The 21,711-nt window shown below is 36.2% G+C and overlaps 1 protein-coding gene across 4 annotated transcripts in view; it reads right to left on the bottom strand.

Annotated features, from left to right (window-relative positions):
- FAF1 (Fas associated factor 1) overlaps positions 1-21,711 on the bottom strand; it is a 573,118-nt gene that overhangs the window by 156,416 nt on the left and 394,991 nt on the right. The window lies entirely within an intron of this gene.

The raw sequence follows: 21,711 nt of genomic DNA, 5'->3' as shown, positions 1-21,711 counted from the left end.
GGCGCCTTAGAAGACAGGCTTAGCCATCTGCTTCTGAAAGGTCACAGCCTCCAAAACGCTATGGAGCACAGTTCTACTCTACACACATGGGGTGGGAACAGACTTGATGGCAACTAACAACAACAAACAACTTGATAAAATTATGATTCTGCAAAGTAGCATACAGTTCTGCATTAACCTTTTCTTGCTTACATACTTTAAAGCACAGGAATCTATAAGCAAACAACTGCTTCAAAATTACCATCATTATCAATAAACTTTCTTTTTTTTTGTAAAAAACTCATACCAGGAACTAATGTTAAGAGCTAGGCATATGTAAGAGGAACAAAATCAGATCCCCTCCTCTGAGTAGATTCTACATTTATCAGATATCTACTGAGTGCCTTTTATGAGCCAACTGTGCCAGACATTAGAGATACCAACGGGATAAGACAGCTACCTCAACGTGTTTACAATTTAGTGGGAGTGGCTAGCAAATCAGAGATGTGAGTGCTATAACAGAGATGTCCTAGGGCCCCAGGGCACAAACATCAGACTGGCTGCTTCTTTGTGAAGGCAATATTTGAGCTGAATTTTAAAAGTAGGATATAGTAACTGACTCTTTCGACTTGAGCTGAATTTTAAATTTATGCAATAGTGATGAGAAAAAGTGACAGAGATAAAGCAGAGTAAAGTTTGGAAAGGGCCTGTGGTGTCAATGGTGCAATGTGTTTAAGGAACTCTAAGCTAGTTATTTTTAAACAGTGAAGAATCAGAGTGCAGGTTATATCGTTGAATGAATCGTGACACTTTGCCTAGTTCAGCTCTCAAAGCACATGGTGATTTCAGAGACTAACAGACTACTCAATCTGTACGCTGAGCAAATAATCCGAGAAGCTGGACTATATGAAGAAGAAAGGGGCACCAGGTTTGGAGGAAGACTCATTAACAACCTGCAATATGCAGATGACACAACCTTGCTTGCTGAAAGTGAAGAGGACTCGAAGCACTTACTGATGAAGATCAAAGACCACAGCCTTCAGTATGGATTACAATTCAACATAAAGAAAACAGAAATCCTCACAACTGGACCAATAAGCAACATCATGATAAACGGAAAAAAGACTGAAGTTGTCAAGGATTTCATTTTACTTGGATCCACAATCAACACCCATGGAAGCAGTAGTCAGGAAATCAAAAGCTGCATTCATGGGGCAAATCTGTTGCAAAGGACCTCTTCAAAGTGTTGAAAAGCAAAGATGTCACCTTGAAGACTAAGGTGTGCCTGACCCAAGCCATGGTATTTTCAATCGTATCATATGCATGCGAAAGCTGAACAATGAATAAGGAAGACCGAAGAAAAACTGACGCCTTTGAATTGTGGTGTTGGCGAAGAATATTGAATATACCATGGACTGACAAAAGAACGAACAAATCTGTCTTGGAAGAAGTATAACCAGAGTGATCTTTAGAAGCATGGATGGTGAGACTATGTCTTACATAGTTTGGACATGTTGTCAGCAGGGATCAGTCCCTGGAGAAGGACATCATGCTTGGTAAAGTAGTGGGTCAGCGAAAAAGAGGAAGACCCTGAACAAAATGGATTTACACAGTGGCTGCAACAATGGGCACAAGCGTAACAATGATTGTTCGCATGAAGCAGAACCGGGCAGTGTTTCATTCTTTCATTCTGTGGTGCACAGGGTTGCTAAGAGTCAGAACTGACTTGACAGCACCTAACAACAATAAGCAACAACGGAATTGGAGAGGTTCCAAAAGGAAACAGTCACTGAAGATGTCAGCATGGTGTCTTTACCCTGAAGCTTCTTTGGGAAAGTATTCAGAAATTTTGATACTTCTTTGGATCTCATACAGGGAGATCGCTCATTTGGAAGTCACATGAAGCAAAATCAAACTCTTGTCATCAAATAAGCTGAGAAATGCTTATTTTGTCCAGGAGCTTTAACAGTTTTCATTGCTGAGACTGTACTACTCAGGTCATGAAATGTCTTTAAAGAAAGCCAACATAAGGCTGAAGTTTCTATGAACAAGGAAATTAGAAGTTTCTCCAATGACTCTGGCCATTACAATTAATTGTAGAGATGCGGGTATACTCTTTGGAGAGGTTGGTAAAGGGAGTATGGAGACAAGGAAGTAAGAATTTCAGGCCAAAGATCCTATCTTACTGGTTTCCGGGTAAACACTTAGCAGTACACTGTCTCAGTTACCTAGTGCTGTCATAACAAAAGATACCACAAGTGGGTGGCTTTAAAGTACAGGAATTTATTGTCTCTCAGTTTTGGAGGGTCAACTCCAAATCAGGCCATGGCTCTAAGGAACTCTTTTCTTGTCAGTAGCCTAGGGCATTCCTTGACTGCTTGCATATGTATCTTCACATGGTGTCTACTCCCCCCTCCAACCTGTGTCTATTTTGCTGTTTTTATAAGACACTACTCAGAAGGGATTAGGATTAGGATCCACCCTACTCCATTATGACCTCATTAACATAACAAAAGAAAATCTGTATTTCCAAATGGGGTCATATTCACAGGTACAGGGGTTAGAACTTCAACATAATTTTTTTTTGTGGGGGGGGGTCACAATTCAATCCATAACAAGGATTAGAAAAGCAGCTTCATAAAGTACAGGCAGGACTTTTCTGATACTCTACTATTCTCTTCTGGGAGTGATAGCACTACCTGTTAAATAGGAAGGAAGAACAACAATATGAGTGAGAACATGAGGAGCACTTTGAAAGGCATTGGTAAGCAAGCCTCTCCTCTACTTTCTGGCCATTTAGTAAGAGAAAAGAACCCATAGCCTACTTTTCTCATCGGTTTCCACATTCTAGGAGGTGGGGGGAGGACCACAGGAATAAAGATTAAAGATACACTAACAGTAATTCTTCATTGAAAATGTATTCATAATAATGTATTCTTGCTGAAAATCATATGAATTCTAGTGATTCGTGGGTACACATTTTCAGTAGCTTTTTAATACTGTCAAGTATTGTCTGGCAGACAGACTTTGAAGTAGAATATCGTAAATTATAAAAACAAGGTAAACTGAGTTTAAGCACGTAGAACTGAAGTAAATCTTAACTATTCACTTAACAGGAGTAGCAGAGGCTGTTTAAAGCCAATGCCACTGAGTCGACTCCAACTGATAGCAACCTTACTGGACAGAGTAGAACTGTCCTACAGGGTTTCCAAGGCTGTAAATCTTTACAGAAGCAGACTGCCACGTCTTTCTCCCGCACAACAGCTGGTGGGTTTGAACAACCAACCTGGTTAGTCTATACATATTTATTTTCCATTTCTTCCTTAGTGAGAGAATGTCTTTCTTCTTTCGTTAATTTTTTTAGCTGGATTAATAGATGACCGGAATAAAGACTACATTTGCAGTCTCCCTTTCTATCAAGTGTAACTAAGTAACCAAGTTTTGGCCAATGTAAGCAGAAGTGCTAGCTGGAATTCCAGCTGTCATCCTGAATCGTGATGTAACCTGAATTATTCTACAGTATAAACGTACCATTATTTATTTAATCACTCCTTTACTGATGGAAATTTAAGATATTTCCAGTGTTTTGCTATTATAAACAATGCTATAATAAATATCCTTGTATTTACCTTATTTCTCATATACAACAGTATATACATAGAAAACAATTTTGCTCATATGATAGGTAAAAATGATACATTAGTATAGTTTTCTTCTGCACTTCTTGTATTACAAGAAACATCTTTGGATATTTTATGAGCCATTTTTATTTCCTTTTCTGTGAAATACGTGTTTATATTGCTTGCCCATACTGGGTTGTTGTCTTTTTCTTATTGATTAAAATATTTAATAGTTGTTATTTTTCAGGATTGAGATTATGTGGTAATTTTTATTTTCTATTTTGTGTGTATCTGTATTATTTTCATTATTTTTTATTGGCATATATTATTTGTAAAACAAAAAGTTATTTTTCTAAAAATAATTACATTAGCATCATAGTTCTTATCTCACACATAGACAGACCTTCATAAGTGGCTATGTTAGGAAAATTAGCTCTTTGTGGTATGAGCTTCAAATATCTTTAATAAAGATACTATGCACTATGTAAGATCAGAAATATCTTGCTTTACTTAATATACTTCTTTATAAAAGACGGTAAATGATAAGGCAAACATAAAATCAACATATTCTATTGAAATGCTACACAGAGGAAAGGCCAGAACTCATTAGTATAGATGTATGGCAAAAGTAGTATAATTTTCTTCTATTTTGTTAGGTACTCTAAGGAGGATGGGGGAGAAATAGGATATTATAAGATATATATTATAAAAAGGAACACAAAGGTGAACAGGTTTTGTGAAATTCAGAGCCAAGAAGTTTTTAAACTACATTGTGCTATTACTGTACTATGATTTTCTAATCTAAACACCTGATACCCTATATCCACCATATTCAAATGTACACAGTTGCTCAGTCGCATTGTCACCAATTTCTCCCCTCCAATCCATCTTGCAAACTACCATATTATTATTTCTATAGTACAATTCTGATAAGGTCCCCCCTCCTCTTCAAAAGCTTTCAATAGTTAACCATTTGCTTAACCAAAAAAAGTCATTTTCCGGCATTATGGGATTTTCATGATGAGATCATCCCAGTCTACTTCTCTATTCTAGCTCTGTCTCCTATTGCTCTCTTACATGTACCGTATATTAACAATTAAATAGGCCTATTCAATTTCCCTAACATGCATATCTGAATAACCTGGCTACTATAGAGGTAAGAAATCATTACTCCAAGGTGGGTTGATTGCCAAGATATTTTTATCTACATTTTACAGGCAGTAAGTTGGAAGCTTACATAGCTAGTCAGTGTCAGGGCCTAGTCTCAAATCCAAAACTGCCTGATTTGTTGAATGTCCATCTACTTTAAGCAAACAATCTCAAAGATGTTTCACATACACTTCAAAGATGTTTTACACATATTAATTTTTTGTTAAACAATCTTGTAAGGTATGTATTATAATCCAAATGTTTAAATGTAAAAATTGATGCTTAGAAAGGTTAGGTAACCTTGTTAATAGTATGTTGTTGTTAGGTACAGCTCGCCAATTGGGAGTCAAAATTCAAACTTGAGAAGTTTGATTGGCATTTGTTCTGCCATACCTCTTATTTTCAAGCAACAACATTTAAGATTAGGTATGGAACAGATTTCTTGAACTTACTTAGAGATCCAATTTAGCTTTTTATCCTTTTAAGATAGGTAATATGAATAACAAATACTTACTAGGACCAGGGAGGGCCCTTTGGGAGAACTGATACAAATATGGATAAAGTCTATGAATGGAAATCAGCTTTGCTTCTGATATTTTAATAAATTTTACCTATATTCCAGTTTTCAAATATGGTTAATGCCTCTCAAAAAGATGATGAACAACTATAAACAGGGAAGAAAATTTTAGACAGCAGGTCTATGTTGAAACTAATTTTAATATGGATACTAAAGATTTTTTTAACACTTTAATTAGGCAGATTTAATAACTAAATTAGAGAAATAAAGGAAATTTTAAATACAGCACTAGCAGTATACTATTTAGTAGAAATATCTAATTACAGAATAGCATTATTTAGGTTAGTTGCATTTATGTAAAATATATCATCTTTTTTCACTGATAAACATGTTTGTAGACTTTTTAAAGAAATCACATTAAAAAAATATTTGACTGTGGTTATTTTTCAGGATTAAGATTATGTGGTAATTTTTATTTCCTACTTTATATGTATCTATGCTAATTTCATTATTTTTTACAAACATATATTTGTATAATGAAAAATTATTATTCTAAAAAGAATTATATTAGCATCATAGTTCTTATCTCACACATGGTTAGGATGCTAGCCCAGATGTCACATAAAATTACTCTAAAAAACATGGACCTGCCTTTAATGAATTTAACTGAAACGATGACACAGACAAGATTAACAGAATGGGCACATTTTTCAAGTTCAAAGAAGTTTGTTTGCCTTGTTTTCTGGAAGATGGGGTGCTAGAAACTTACCAACTACACGTGTAACCTCACGTTTGTGTAGTTTTTTTTTTCTTTAATCTCTTAAAAGACATTTATCAGTGACGGCACTGAGATTTGTTTGAAGATGAGGAAGTAGAGGCGGCACTACTTTAAAATAACCGGATTTTGAAAAATAAATATAATAGAACTTGAAACACTAACAAGCACTGTTAAAGTGAAGCACTAATTTTAGTGGTATCCTAATGCTCATAGGGGTTCTCCAAATTCCTTTGTAGTACTGTTCTTAGAGCCAGTTTATGAACTGCATGAGAAAATCACTATGGTTATTTTACAAACATTTCTCAAATCTTTCCAAAATGGCCTTACAGTACCTTCTAAATTAGCCACTGTGCTGGGTGTCTTTTTGTACAGCAACCCATTTAATCCTCAGAACAACCATGGACTAAATATTATCATCACTCCCTTTTTTTCAGACCAGAAACAGGTTCATTACTTGTTTGGGGCCACAGAGCTACTAAGTGAGAAATCAGGAATTAATTTATGTGTAATACTGGAAACAGCACTGAGTTTGAAGTCTAGAACTATAAAGGTGAAACACAATTATGGATATCAAAGTCCAATCTCTCAAGGAAATGCTTGAAAAGGAACAAGACTTCATATGTGAGATAATATCTGGCATTGAGACTTTTAATGCTGTTGTTACTAGGGGCCCTCCAGTCTGTTCCGAGTCATAGTGACCCTAAATACAACAAAAAACACTGCCGGGTCCTGCGCCATCTTCACAATTGTTGCTATGTTTGATTCCATTGTTGCAGCCACCGTGTAAATCCATCTCACTGAGGGTCTTCCTTTTTTTTGCCGACCCTCTAACTTTACCAAGCATGATGTCCTTCTCCAGGGATTGGTCCCCCCTGATAACATGTCCAAACTACATGAGACGAAGTCTCGTCATACTCACTTCTAAGAAGCATTCTGGCTGTACTTCTTCCAAGACAGATTTGTTCGTTCTTATGGCAGTTCATGGTTGTGATGGTTAAGACTGTGTGTCAACTTGGCTGGCCATGATTCTCAGTGTTTTAACGTAATCACTCCCATGATTGAATATACTGTGAGTAGCCAATCAGATGAAACGGAGTCTCCTTGGGGGTGTGGCCCGCATCTGAATGTAAGCAGACGTTCTTGCTTTTTGCTCTCTCTGGATCCCGCGGCTGCTTCCTGTTGTCTCATCTCCCGTTCTTGGGACTTGAGCTGTCAGCTTATCTGCCGAACCTGGGATTCGTTGATTTGCACAGCCTGTGAGCAGGAACCCTGCTCTCCGCCGACCTGCCGATCTTGGGCTTGCCAGCTTCTGTGGCTGTGTGACTTGAGAGAGGCCTCTACCCTGATCCATGGACTTGAGATTTCTAGCCTCTACAATTGCGTGAGCTGTTTCCTTGATATAATCTCTCTCTATATATATTTATACACTTTACTGGTTTTGCTTCTCTAGAGAACTCAGCCTAAGACAATGGTATATCCAATGTTGTTTCTCAATACCATAACTCAAAGGCATCACTTCTTCTTTGGTCTTCCTTATTCACTGTCCAGCCCTCACATACATGAGGTGACTAAAAATACCATGGTTTGGGTCAGGCGTACCTCATTCCTCAAAGTGACATCTTTACTTTTTTAATACTTTAAAGAGGTCTTTTGCACCGGATTTGCCCAATGCAGTAACGTCTTTTGATTTCTTGACTGGTGCTTCCTGGGTGTTGACGTGGATCCAAATAAAATGAAATCTTCGACAATTTCAATATTTTCTCCATTTATCATGATGTTGCTTATTGGTCTAGTTGTGAGGATTTTTTTTTTTAATGTTGAGGTATAATCCGTACTGAAGGCTGTGGTCTTTGATCTTCTTCAGTAAGTGCTGCAAGTCCTCTTCACTTTCAGCAAGCAAGGCTGTGTCATCTGCATACTGCAGGTTGTTAATGAGTCTTCCCCCAGTCCTGATGCTGCATTTTTCTTCATATAGTCTGGCTCCTTGGATTATTTGCTTGGCATACAGATTGAATACGTATGGTGAAGTGATATAACCCTGACACACACCTTTCCTAATTTTAATCCACACAATGTCCCCTTGTTCTGTTCAAACAACTGCCTCTTGGTCTATGTACAGGTTTTGCATGAACACAATTAAGTATTCTGGAATTCCCATTCTTCACAATGTTATCCATAATTTGTTATGATCCACATAGTCGAATACCTTTGCATAGTCAATAAAACACAGGTAAATATCCTTTTGGTATTCTCTGCTTTCAGCCAAGATCCATCTGACATCATTCCACATCCTCTTCTGAATCCAGCTTGAATTTCTCGCAGTTCTCTGTCGATGTACTGCTGCAACTGCTTTTGAATTATTTTCAGCAAAATTTTCCTTGCATGTGATGTTAATGATGTTGTTCAATACTTTCCGCATTCTGTTGGATCACCTTTCTTTGGAATGAGCACAAATATGGATCTCTTTCAGTCGGTTGGCCAGGTAGCTGTCTTCCAAATTTCTTGGCATAGACGAGTGAGCACTTCCAGCGTTGCATCCTTCTGTTGTAGCATCTCAACTGATATTCCGTCAATTCCTGGAGCCTTGTTTTTTGCCGAAGTCTTCAGTGCTGCTTGGACTTCTTCCTTCAGTACCATCAGTTCCTGATCATATGCTACCTCCTGAAATGGCTGAATATCAACCGGTTGGTTTTGGTTGATTTTTAGTCACCACAAATGTCTAGTCATTCTTTAAGGTACTTTTTGTTGTAGAAAAGAGAATTCAAGGATAGTAGGAATGAGAGATGGGGAGGTTATAAGGAGAAAAGAAGTCTTCTTTAAGAAACAAAGATGGGAGTCAGCTGACTTCTAGGGAATCATGGTGTGGCCATATAACTTTTGTGCAACCTTAATTAAGGAAGCTAACTAACCATTGGCTCTTACTTACTTGTAAGAAAAGACAGAAGCTTCACTTAACAAATATCTTAAATGCTGGCTATTGCCAGGGAATCAAGGCTCCCTCTATGCCTTGGTCCTGCTGATCTTCCCAGCTTCATGGCTTGCAATGGAACTCCTGTCCTCCATTTTATGCTCCAGTAACACCAAACTGGTTGTAGTTTCCTCATTTTAATCTTCATTTCTTTGCTTTTGATAATCCTTCTGTGATTCCTCATCTTATAAGATTTAGTTCAGAAGTACCTCCTCTAGAAATTCTCCCCCTGAACTTCTAAGACAGATGAGGTATCTCTCCTCTTCGCCTCTACAACATATTATACTGTAAGGGTCTGTTTACATTGTCTTGTCTTCTCCACTAGACTGTGAGCTTCTCAAGGGCAGGAAACCCCTATATCCACGGCCCATAGGCATGTGATACATAATTATGGCCCTCAACCGAATGAGCATCCCTAATAGTTAAAGGCAAGGGAGGTGGTTATAAAACTTATCGGCACATTGTCAGTAAAACTCTGTTGCAATATACCTAAAAGAAACACAAGAACTTAGAATACTTGCTCTACTGAAGCTGGAGCACAAGATACAGAGCTCCGACTGCAAGTATTGTGAATTCCTCGAGAAAAAGGCAGAAAGAACTATGAGCACTCTCACTACCAAGTGCTCTCAAATTAAATCAGTTTGAAGCCGTTTTCATTAAGATGGATTGAATGTGGCATCGTGAGAAACACTTTATCAAATGTAGTGTTTTACTTAGTGATTAACTATATACCAGTTGATGAAGCTCCCCAAATCCTTTGTAATCCCACCACTCCAATAAACATTTAATGAGTATATAAGTTCAAAAAGCCTAGCAGAGGATTTAAACATTCAATCTTGTTTTTATTTACTCTTGGAACTCAATTTCTCACTTCGAGTGAAGAATGCTGGTGCTTGAGTCTCCTCTGCTGCCCTGGTAAAATTAATGTGCGTCCTACAAACGTGATATTTAAGATGAAAGAAATTTAGTAAAAATGCCACAGTATTGGTCACACTTGCTTTAAACTGTTTGAACACCAGCAAGCTGTTTTCTTAAAAATGCTTCATTCAGAGGTTTTCAAAAATAATATTGAAAAAGATTTGTTTTAAATTTCAGAGGTGAAATCTGAAAAGGAGAGAAAAAGATTGATAATTGAATCCTGCAGTACTGGACTTGTTGTTGAAAACTGAAGTATGGGTGGTATAGTGCACGTCATATTTACCTGTGTTGGAATGCCTGAGCTCTTATTTGGCCTCTACTACTTAATGCTGATGTGTCTTTAGGCAAATCATGCAGCTTTTCTGAGCCTTGGCTTACTGGTCTCTAAAATGAGAATATGGATATTACATGTCCTATCCCAATGGTTTGTTGTGGAGTGCAAATGAAATATGTATAAGAAAATGTTTTGTAAACCATACAGCACCATACAAATCTGAAGTTGCAGGATTATTTCTATACTCACAAAGTCCGATTTAGTTAAAAGTAGATGTATACTACTATCTGGTTGATGACCACAATAAATATGCTTGCTCAGATTTAAATCTGGATCATTTATCCTCCCTGGGGATTTAATTTAAGCTAAGTCTCAAATTTAGAGTCATTTAACAAACTATGCATAAACTGTTGATTTTTAACATGGAAAAAAGAAATGAGGGAAGAAAAAAGCCCAGGATAAGGAGAGAAAGATAAAGACATTTCAGGAGTCTGGAAAGGGTGGTAGATTTTTGTATGAATCTAGAATGGAGCAAAACATTCAAATACCTAAAAATAAAAAAAATTTAAAAAAATCAAATGCACCGTTTCCTTAGAAATAACCAGGAATTAATAAACAAGAGTTTGTGTTCCTTTGGGGATTATCAGTCTGAATAAATCCAAATGCCAATTTATTATACAAGACACTTAGTGAAAGTTCTTTTGTCAGTTATATACCATATATTTAAGTATTGGTACTTAAAGTTATAACATATGAGGTATACATAGTACATCTTACAGTAGCTTTTGAAATGGGAATTAAAAAATATCTATGCCTGTTTTTGGAGCTACAATTTACTAAGTTTCAAAAGGTGCTGACATTTTCTAGCAATAACTGCTCAGCAGACTTTCTGGAAAGCAGAGACAGATATATCCAAAATACCTTCTCATAAAGGAATGGATAGAAAAGGGATGATTTTAAAGCTATACTGAGATACTCATTTAAACACATTTATGTTCAACAATAAGGAATTCTTTAATTATAACAGCACAGCCATACTATGAAAGAGTCAGTAACCATTAAAAATCTCATTATTACTTATAAAGCATTCTTGCAAAAAACATTTAACCTGAACCTAACAAAGATTTTAGACCTATCATCCATTTTTCAGGAAATACAGAAATAGAAGGAAAACATCAAAAACATCAAGTTAAATACTATCACAAGAAAACAATCAGACAAATCCAGAATTTGGAACAGTCTACAAGTCATCTGGCCTGTTTTTTTCAAAAAGCAAATGTCATGAAAAGAAAGGGGGGAGAATGCAGACACCATGCTAGCTTAAAAGGGATTTAAGAAATATAACAACCAAATATGAGTTGTGATCCTTGAGTGGCTCATGGTTCCAAAAAAAACAGCTAAAAAGACATTCTGGAAACAACTGGAGAAGTTTGAATATGTACTAGGCATCAGATGATATTAGGAAATTATTGTCAACTTTGTTAGATGTGATAATGGTATTGTGATTATGTAGGAAAATATTATTTGTGGAAGATGCATGTTGAAGTTTTTTTAGGGGTGAATTATTATGTTTTAGCAAAAAAAAAGTATATATACATATACATCTTAATTGCTTTTGTGCAGTTTAGGTTTTAATTTCAAAAGTTTAAGTGCTACAAACACTAAAAAAAAAAAATCCCAAACTTTATTTACATTGATTTTTTGGTGAATTTTCCATAATAAATTTTTAATTAAAATGTTCTGTTAGAGTCAATGTTTGCCATTTTCGATGATAGGAAATGAAACAAAAAGTTAACATAAAAAATTTACTTAATAAAATCACAAATCCAAAGAGTATAAAAAATGTAAATAATTAAATTTCAAATGCTAATATTTGTTTTGTAAGTTTGTAGCATTTATTATTAAGGTTTAAAACTCAATCATTAAGATTTTTTAGATGTCCTGTATATGAAGGAGAAAAATATGGTAAATTGTTAACAATTACCACCTATGAGCAGCTGATATTTGACAAAGGCCCAAAGTCCGTTAAAGGGAAAAGACAGTCTCTTTAACAAATGGTACTTATGTAGCCAGATATCCATCTGCAAAAAAATGAAACAAGACCCATACCTCACACCATGTACAAAAACTAACTCAAAATGGATCAAAGACCTAAATATAAAATCTAAAATGATAAAAACCATGGGATAAAAAATAGAGGCAACACCAGGAGCCCTAATACATAGCATAAATAGTATACAAACCATAACTAACAATACACAAATACCAGAAGAGAAACTAGATATCCAGGAGCTACTAAAAATCAAACAGTTATGCTCATCAAAAGACTACCAAAAGAGTAAAAAGACAACCTACAGACTGGGAAAAAAAAATTTGGCTATGACATATCTGATAAGGGTCTAATCTCTAAAATCTATAAGATACTACAAACCTCAACAACAAAAAGACAACCCAGTCAGAAAATGGGCAAAGGATATGAACAGATACTTCAGCAAAGAAGACATTCAGGTGGCTAACAGACACATGAGGAAATGTTCACGACCATTAGCCATTAGAGAAATGCAAATCAAAACTACAAAGAGATACCATCTCACCCCAACAAGGCTGGCACTTATCCAAAAAAAACAAAATAATAAATGTTGAAGAGGTTGTGGAGAGACTGGAACACTTATGCACTGCTGGTGGGAATGTACAACAGTACAACCACTTTGGAAAATGATCTGGTGCTTCCTTAAAAAGCTAGAACTAGAAGTACCATACAATCCAGCAATCCCACTCCTTGGAATATACCCTAGAGAAATAAGAGCCGTCATATGAATAGCTATATGCACACCCACGTTCACTGCAGCACTGGTCACAATAGGAAAAAGACGGAAACAACCTAGATGCCCATCAGCAGATGAATGGATAAAAAAATTATGCTACACACACACAATGGAGTACTATGCAATGATAAAGAACAATGATGAATCCACAAAACATCTCACAACATGGATGAATCCAGAGGACATTACGCTGAACGAAGTCAGTACCAAAACGACAATATTGTATGAGACCACTATTAGAAGAACTCAAGAAAAGCATTCTTTGATGGTTAAAAGGTGGGGAGGGAGAGCGAGGGGAATTCACTAACTAGACAGTAGATAAGAATTATCTTCAGTGAAGGGAAGGACAACACACAATACCGGGGAAGTCAGCACAACTGGACCAAAGCAAAAGCTAATAAGTTTCCTGAACACACCCAAACACTTTGAGGGACAGAGTAGCTGGGGCTGGGGTCTGGGGACCATAGTTTCAGGGGACATCTAGGTCAACTGGCATAACAAAGTTAATTAAGAAAATGTTCTGCATCCCACTTTGATGAGTGGCATCTGGGGTCTTGCGAGTGGCCATCTAATATGCATCAGTTGGTCCCACTCCACTTGGAGCAAAGGAGAATGAAGAACACCAGAGACACAAAGAAAATATTAGCCCAAGAGACAAAAGGTCCACATAAACCAAAGACTCCACCAGTATGAAAACAGAAGAACTAGAGGGTGCCCAGCTACCACCAATGACTTCCCTGGGAGGGAGAGGGAGAAAAGTGCAAAGCAGAACTCAAGTTCACGTAAAAAGACCAGATTTAATGGTCTGACGGAGACTGTAGGAACTCCCGAAACTACAGCCCCCGGCTGCTCTGTCAACCCAGAACTAAAACCATTCCTGAAGCCCACTCTTCAGACAAAGATTAGAGTGGACTATAAAACAAAAAAATCATACTCATGAGGAGTGTGTCTCTTAGTTCAATCAGATATATGGGACCAAGTGGGTGGCTCCTGTCTGGAGGCAGGATGAGAAGGCAGGAAGGGACAGCAACTGGTTGAATGGGCACAAGAAACCTGGGGTAGAAAGGGGGGAGTGTGCTATCACATTGTAGGGATTGCAACTAACGTCACATAACAATATGTGTATAAATTTTTATATGAGAAATTAACTTGAGCTGTAAACTTTCACCTAAAGCACACACAAAAAAACAAGTTAACAATCACTGACTTTAGGTACAGGGGATTTGGGTGTTCATTGTACTATTCTATCTACCTTTCTATATTTTTGAAAATTTTTATCTCAAAAAGTTAAAATATTATAAAAGAATATTTAATTGAGGAAATGATCACATATTATTAAAAGGTGAAAAAAGCATTATAACAGGATTATAAATGATTCAGTTTTATATTAAATATACACAAACACACTCATCTAAACATAGCAAAAAACATGGAAAGAGCGTATATCATAAAGTTAACAGTTAATCTGTGTTAGAATATGTTCTTGTTGCTTTGCAGTGTTTTCTATCAACCTGTACTTATAAAAACTATAAGCATGCATTACCATGAATGTGTATTTCTTCAAATATGACAATCATTTTAGATACGTTTAATTATTAAAAATAAATGCTTAAAACAACCTTTAAAATGGACTATTATGTTATTCTTTGGGTAAAAACAGTTTGTTTCTTAACCAACTTCATTAAACTGCCAATGATAGCTCTAAGTTTGATTACTAATTATCCTCTTGGAATTCAATTTTTTAAAATCATGGTGGTGCAAACAGTTGAGTGCCTGACTACTAGCCAAAAGCCTGCCAGTTCAAACCTGCCTAGATGTACACTGGAAGACAAGCCTGGCGATCTGCTTCCAAAAGGACACAGCCTTGAAAACCCTATGAAGCAGTTCTATTCTGTACACAGAAGTTTGACATGAGTCGGAACCAACTCAAGGGCAACTATCACTGACAACATATATAATATAAAATTTGCCATTTTAATCATGTTTAAGTATACAATTAAGTGACATTATTTATAGTCAAAACATTGTGCAATCATCACCACGAACTACTTCCAAAATTTTTATTACCCTAAACAAAAACTTTTTCATCACCCATTGAGTAATAACTCCCCATTTCCCACTCCCTTCTAGCCCTTGGTAACCACTAATCTACTTTCTGTCTTTATGCATTTGCCTATTCTAGATAATATCATATAAGTGGGATCTTACAATATTTGTCCTTTTGTTTCTGGCTTACTTCATTTAGCGTAATGTTTTCAGTGTTGATCCATGCTATAGTACATATCAGAAATTCACTCCTTTTATGTCTGAATAATATTCCACTGTATGTATACACTACATTTTAGCTACCATATTTTTACAAAAATAACTTGTGCCTTTTGCATTTGTTTGCTGGCTGCACTCTCCCCCTGCAAGGTATTTTCATAAGTACACTTTGCTAATTTTTTTTTTATTTTTTTTTACAGCAACACGTGGACGAGGATTGGCATGGCGGTGCTTGTAAGGGTGCATCCAGGAGGGAGGGCGCAGCCAGCAAACAAATGCAGAAGGCACACATTATTTGTATAAAAATATGGTACTCATCTGTTGATGGATACCTGGATTGCTTTTGGCTACTGTGAATAATCTTGCTTTGAAGGCTGGCATACGAGAATCTGTTTGAGTCCTGGTTTTCCAATTTTTTAGGCAGAATAGAATTTATGGGTCATATGGCAATTCTACATTTAAATTTTGAGGAATCATCAAACTGTTTTCTTAAGTGACCACCATTGTACATTCCCATTAGTAATGTACAAGGATTCTACTTTCTCTATAGACTCGCCAACACTTGTCATTTTTATTTATTTTTTATTATAGCCATCTTAGTAGACTGAAGTGGTATTTCCTTGCGGTTTTAATTCGCATTTCCTAATGACTAATGATATTGAACATCTTTTCATATGCTTATTGGTCATTTGTATATCTTCTTTGGAAAATGTCTATTCAAGTTATTTGCCCATTTTTAAACTGAGTTGTCCTTTTGTTGTTGAGTTGTAGGGGATCTTTATGTATTCTGGAAATTAAACCCTTATCTGATATAAAAATTGCAAATATTTTCTCCATTCTGTAGGTTGTCTTTTCACTTTCTTGATAAATTCCTTTGAGTCATAAAAGTTTTTAATTTTGATAAGGTCCAATTTATCCATTTTGTCTTCTGTTGCTTTTACTTTTGGTGAAATATCTAAGAATCCATTGTCAAATCCAAGATTGTGAAACTTTGTCCCTATGTTTTCTTCTAAGAGTTTTATGGTTTAGCTTTTATATTAAGTCACTGATCCTACTTTGACATAACTTTTATATAGGGTATGAGGTAAGGGTCCACCTTCATTCTTTTGCATGTAGAAATTCAGTTGTTCCAGCACTATTTGTTGAAGAGATTATTCTTTTCTCATTCAACAGATTTGGCCACCTTGTTGAAAATCCATTGGTCATAGATGCATGGGTTTATTGCTGGATTCTCAATTGGTTGCAATCCCTGCAATGTGTCAGCACTCTGCCCCTTTCCCTTTTTACTCCAGGTACTCCATGTCCATTTGTCCAGTTTTCTAGTCCCTTCCTGCCTTCTCATCTTTGCTTTTTGGGAGGTGTTGCCTATTTGGTCTCGTATACTTGATTGAACTAAGAAGCACATTCCTCATTTGTGTTATTGTTTTATAGGCCTGTCTAATCTTTGGCTGAAAGGTGGACTTTGGGAGTAGCTTCAGTTCTGAGTTAGTAGGGTGTCCAGGGTCCACAGTCTTGGCGGTTCCACCAGCTCTGTCAGATCAGTAAGTCCAGACTTTTTTGTGAATCTGAATTTTGTTCTACATTTTTCTCCTGCTCTGTCCTGAACCCTCTATTGTGATCTCTGTTAGAGCGGTTGGTGGTGGTAGCTGGGCACCATCTAGTTCTTCCGGGCTCAGGCTGTTGGAGGCTGTGGTTCATGTGGTCCATGAGTGCACTGGACTAACATTTTCCTTGTGTCTTTGGTTTTCTTCATTCTCCTTTGCTCTGAACATGATGGGACCAACAGATGTATTTTAGATGGCTGCTTGCAAGGTTTTAAGACCCCAGACACTACTCACCAAAGTAGGAGGAAGAACATTTTCTTTATGAACTATGTTATGCCAATTGACTTAGATGTCCCCTGAGACCATGGTCCCCAGTCCTCAGCCCCAATAACTCAGTTCCTTAAGGTGTCTGGATGTGCCCTTATTTCTGTAGGATATATTCCTTGGAGTGGGATTGCTAGATTGTATGGTATTTCTATTTCTGGCTTTTTAAGGAGGTGTCATACTGTTTTCCACAGTGGTTGTACATTTTACATTCTCACCAGCAATGCGTAAGAGTTACAATCTTCCTGCAACCTCTCCAACATTTGTTATTTTCTGTTCTTTTGATTAGTGCCACTAATGTCGGGGTGAGATGGTATCTCATTGCAGTTTTGATTTTCATTTCTCTAATGACTGATATTCTTAATCCTACTTAGTCATAGTATACAATCCTTTTTAATATGCTGTTGGAGTCAGTGTGCTAGTATTTTGTTGAGGGATTTTGCATCAATATTAATAAGAAATATTGGTCTGTAATTTTCTCTTCTTTTGACATCTTTACCTGGCTTTTGTAGCACGGTAGCATATTTTTACACAAATAATGCATGCTTTCTGCATTTGTTTGCCAGCCGCACCTTCTTCCCTTAAGGCACCCTCACAAGTGCTCCCATGCCAGTCCTCTTCCACATGTTGCTGTAAAAAAATTAGCATAGCGTGCTTACAAAAATGCCTTGTGGGGGAAGGGTGCGGCTGGCAAACAAACACAGAAGGTGCCCGTCATTGTGTAAAATCACAGTAATGCTGGCCTCATAGAATAAGTTAAGAAGTGTTCCCTCCTCTTCTATTTTTTGGAAGAGTTTGAGAAGGGTTGTTGCTAAGTCTTCTTTAAATGTTTGGCAGAATTCACCAGTAAAGCCATTTAGTCCTGGACTTTTCTTTGTTGGGAGGTTTTTGATCACTGACTCAGTCTTTTCACTCTGTATAGGCCTGCTGAGATTTTCTATTTCTTCTTGAATCAGGTAAGGTAGTTTGTGTGTTTTTATGAGTCTGTCCATTTCATCTAGATTTTTTAATTTGTTGAAGTGTAATTGTTCGCAGTATTCTCTTAAAATCCTTTTTCTTTCTGTAGGATTCGCAGTTATGTCCCCACTTTCATTTCTGGTTTTAGTTATTTGCATCTTCATTTTTTCTTTGTCCATCTAAAAAAGGTTTGACAATTTAGTTGATCTTTTCAAAGAACCAAGTTTTGCTTTGATTGATTTTCTCTACTGTCTTTCCATTCTTTATTTATCTCTACTCTAATCATCTATTATTTCTTTCCTTCTGCTAGCTTTAGGTTTAGTTTGCTCTTTTTTTCTAGTTCCTCAAGGTATAAAGTTAGGTTACTGATTTGAGACTTCTCTTCTTTTTTTAATATAGGCATTCACAGCTATAAATTTCCCTGAGAGCACTGCCTTCACTACATCCCATAAATTCTGGTATGTTGTGTTTTTGTTTTCATTAATATTTAAGTATTTTACAATTTCTCTTGTGATTTATTTTTTTGACCCATTAGATGTTTAATAGTGTGTTGTTTAATTTCCACCTATTTGTGAATTTTCTGATTTTCCTTCTGTTACTGATTTCTAGCTTCATTCCACTGTGGTCAAAGAATGTACTTTGTATGAGTTCAATCTTTTTAAATTTATTAAGACTTGTTTTATGGCCTAACATATGCTCTATCCTGGAGAATGTTCCATGTGCACTTGAGAAGAATGTGTATACTTACTGTTGTTGGGTGGAGTGTTCTCATAGGTCTAGTGTTGTTCATGTCCTCTATTTCCTTACTCATCTTCTGTCTCGTTGTTTAATCAATCATTGAAAGTTGTGCACCAAAGTCTCTCTTATTGTAGAAGTATCTGTTTCTCCCTTCTTTCAATGTTTGTATCATATATTTTGGGACTTTGCTGTTTGGTGCATACGTGTGTATAATTTTTTATATCTTCTTGAAGAACTGACTCTTTTATCGACACATAATGTCACTTTTTGTCTAGTGTAACAGTTTACATAAAGAATATTTTCTTTGATATTAGTATAGCCACTCCACCTCTCTTTTGGTTACTATTTTCATGGAATATCTGTTTCCATCCTTTCATTTTCAATCTATCTGTGTCTTTGGATCTAAAGTGAGTTTCTTATAGACGGCATATAATTGGATCATCTTTTTTAAAAATCCATTCTGCCAATCTTTGTCCTTTGACTAGAGAGTTTAATCTATTTATATGTATAAAGAAGGACTTATTTCTCATTCTGTTATTTGTTTTCCATATGTCTTCTGCCTTTTTTGTTCTTTTCCTCCATTATTGCTTTCTTTTGTGTTCAGATGATTTTTTTGTAGTGAAGAGTTTTGACTCCCTACTAATTTACTTTTGTGTATATTTTTTGAATATGTTCTTTGTGATTACTCTAAAGATTACAATTAACACTCTAAATTTATAATCTAGTTTGAAATGATACCAACTTAACTTTAATAGCATACAAAAACTCTGCTCCTACACAGCTCCATCTCTGCTTTATATTATTGTTGTCACAAATTACATCTTTATATATTGTGTGCCCAAACACATAATTATAATAATTATACTTTTAGATTTATAATTATTTCAAATGTATTTGTCTTTTAAATCATGTAGGAAATAAAAGGAGCCCTGGTGATGCAATGGTTAAGTGCTTGACTGCTAACTGAAATGGTGGTGATTTGAATCCACCTAGTGGCTCTGTGAGAGAAAAGACATGGCAATCTGCTCCTGTAATGATTACAGCCTAGAAAACACTATGGGGCAGTTCTTTCTGTCTTTGGCTTTTGATAGTCAATTATAAGGTTTTTTGGTGCTGATCTCTTAGAGTTTATCCTGCTTGGAGTTTGGTGAGGTTTTTAGATGTGTAAATTTATATCTTTCATCAAATTTTGGAAGTTTTCAACCATTATTTCTTCAAATATTCTTTCTGCCCCCCATTCTTCTTTTAAGATTCTTATAATGCATACGTTTGTCCACTTCATGGTGTCCACAGTTCCCTTAGGCTCTGTTTACTTTCTTCCTTCTTTTTTCTTTTTGCTCTTCTGACTAAATAATTTCAAATGTCCTTATCTTCAAGTCTGCTGATTCTGTCTTCTGCCTGCTCATATCTGTTGTTGAATCCCTCTGGTGAATTTTTCACTTCAGTTATTGTACTTTTCAGCTCCAGTACTTGTTTTGTTCCTTTCTATAATTTCTCCTTATTGATATTATCATTTTATTCATATATTGTTTTCCTGATTTCCTTTAGCTCTTTGTGTTTTAAGCACTTGTTTTAAATTCTTTGTCTAGTAAGCCCAATATCTGGGCTTCCTCAGGGACAGTTTTTGGTCACTGAATTTTTTTTCTTTAAATGTGTCATGTTGTCCCGTTTCTTTGTATGTCTTGTGATCTTTTGTTGAAACTTGATATTTGAACATTATAATACAGCAATTTTGAACATCACACTCTTTCCGTCCCCCAGGGTTTGTTGTTTGTTTGTTGAAGGCTATAATAGTCTGTTTAGTGACTTTTTCAAATCATTTTTGCAAAGACTGCATTCCTTGTCATGTGTGGTCATTGAAGTCTTTGTTCCTTTAGTTTGTGTTTAGCTGGTGTTTTGAATGCCAACAGCTAAGAAAAAGAGGGGGAAAAGTCTCTAATCTTTGTAGATTTATTCTGGCTGGGGCTCTCCTTCAGGCTTGCACTTAGTCAGGCTTACACTGAACTTAGAGATTCCTCCAGAACCAGAGACTAGGGTTCCACATGGTAATGTGGACTGTTATCTTCAAGACCAATGCAGAGCTGGAGAGGTAGTGAGGCAAGGGCAAATAAAAGAGCCAAGAGCTTTCCTACCATTTTTAAGTTTACTTTTCCTTGATTCAGTATTTGGTTGCTATAAGCTTTTGACTGTTTTACAGAGTTCTGAAAAAAGTTGGTTCTGATAGTTTTTGCTTGTTTTTCAATGTTTCTGTTTAGGGATAGAAACTTGGAGCTGCCTATTCTGTCATTCTGCTGATGTCCTTGGAATTCAGTTTTTAAATTTTTTTTAAAATGAATTGTTCTTTAAATCAGAGTTAATATAAACTAGAATCTAGAAATCTCAGAGGCAATCTTGCACACTATCCTCAAAATTCCTTGTCCTGTTTAATTCCAATAACTTTCTCCTCTATTCCATCTATGCATTATTCCTTCCTTGTATCCTTCATTCATTAAGCATTTGTTCAGTCTCTATGATGTATAGGTACTTATGGTACATAGTCCCTGTAAAAAAGAAAAGCAAATTTTCCTGGGAAGACATATATACAATGGATAATTACAAACAATGTGTTAAGTGTAACAATAAAAGATAATCAGAAGGTGTCACTGAGAAGTATTAATGGGGTGGGTGGGGCAATGTGAGAAAAGTGGAAGAATCAGGAAAGGGTAAGTCTTAGACGAAGAACAGGAGTCATTCAGGTAAAGAACAGGATGAAAGGCATTCCTGGCAGTAGGGACAGTATGAAAAAAGAGTAAGATTAGGAAGAACTACAAATAGTACAGTACTGTTAGATTTATCAAGTGCAAGGCAGGGAATGG

The sequence above is a fragment of the Trichechus manatus genome, unplaced genomic scaffold (genome assembly GCF_000243295.1).
Source record: "Trichechus manatus latirostris isolate Lorelei unplaced genomic scaffold, TriManLat1.0 scaffold00015, whole genome shotgun sequence".
NCBI lineage: Eukaryota > Metazoa > Chordata > Mammalia > Sirenia > Trichechidae > Trichechus > Trichechus manatus.
Note: the sequence above shows the minus strand (reverse complement) of the source record. Positions and strands in the feature narration are given on the sequence as shown.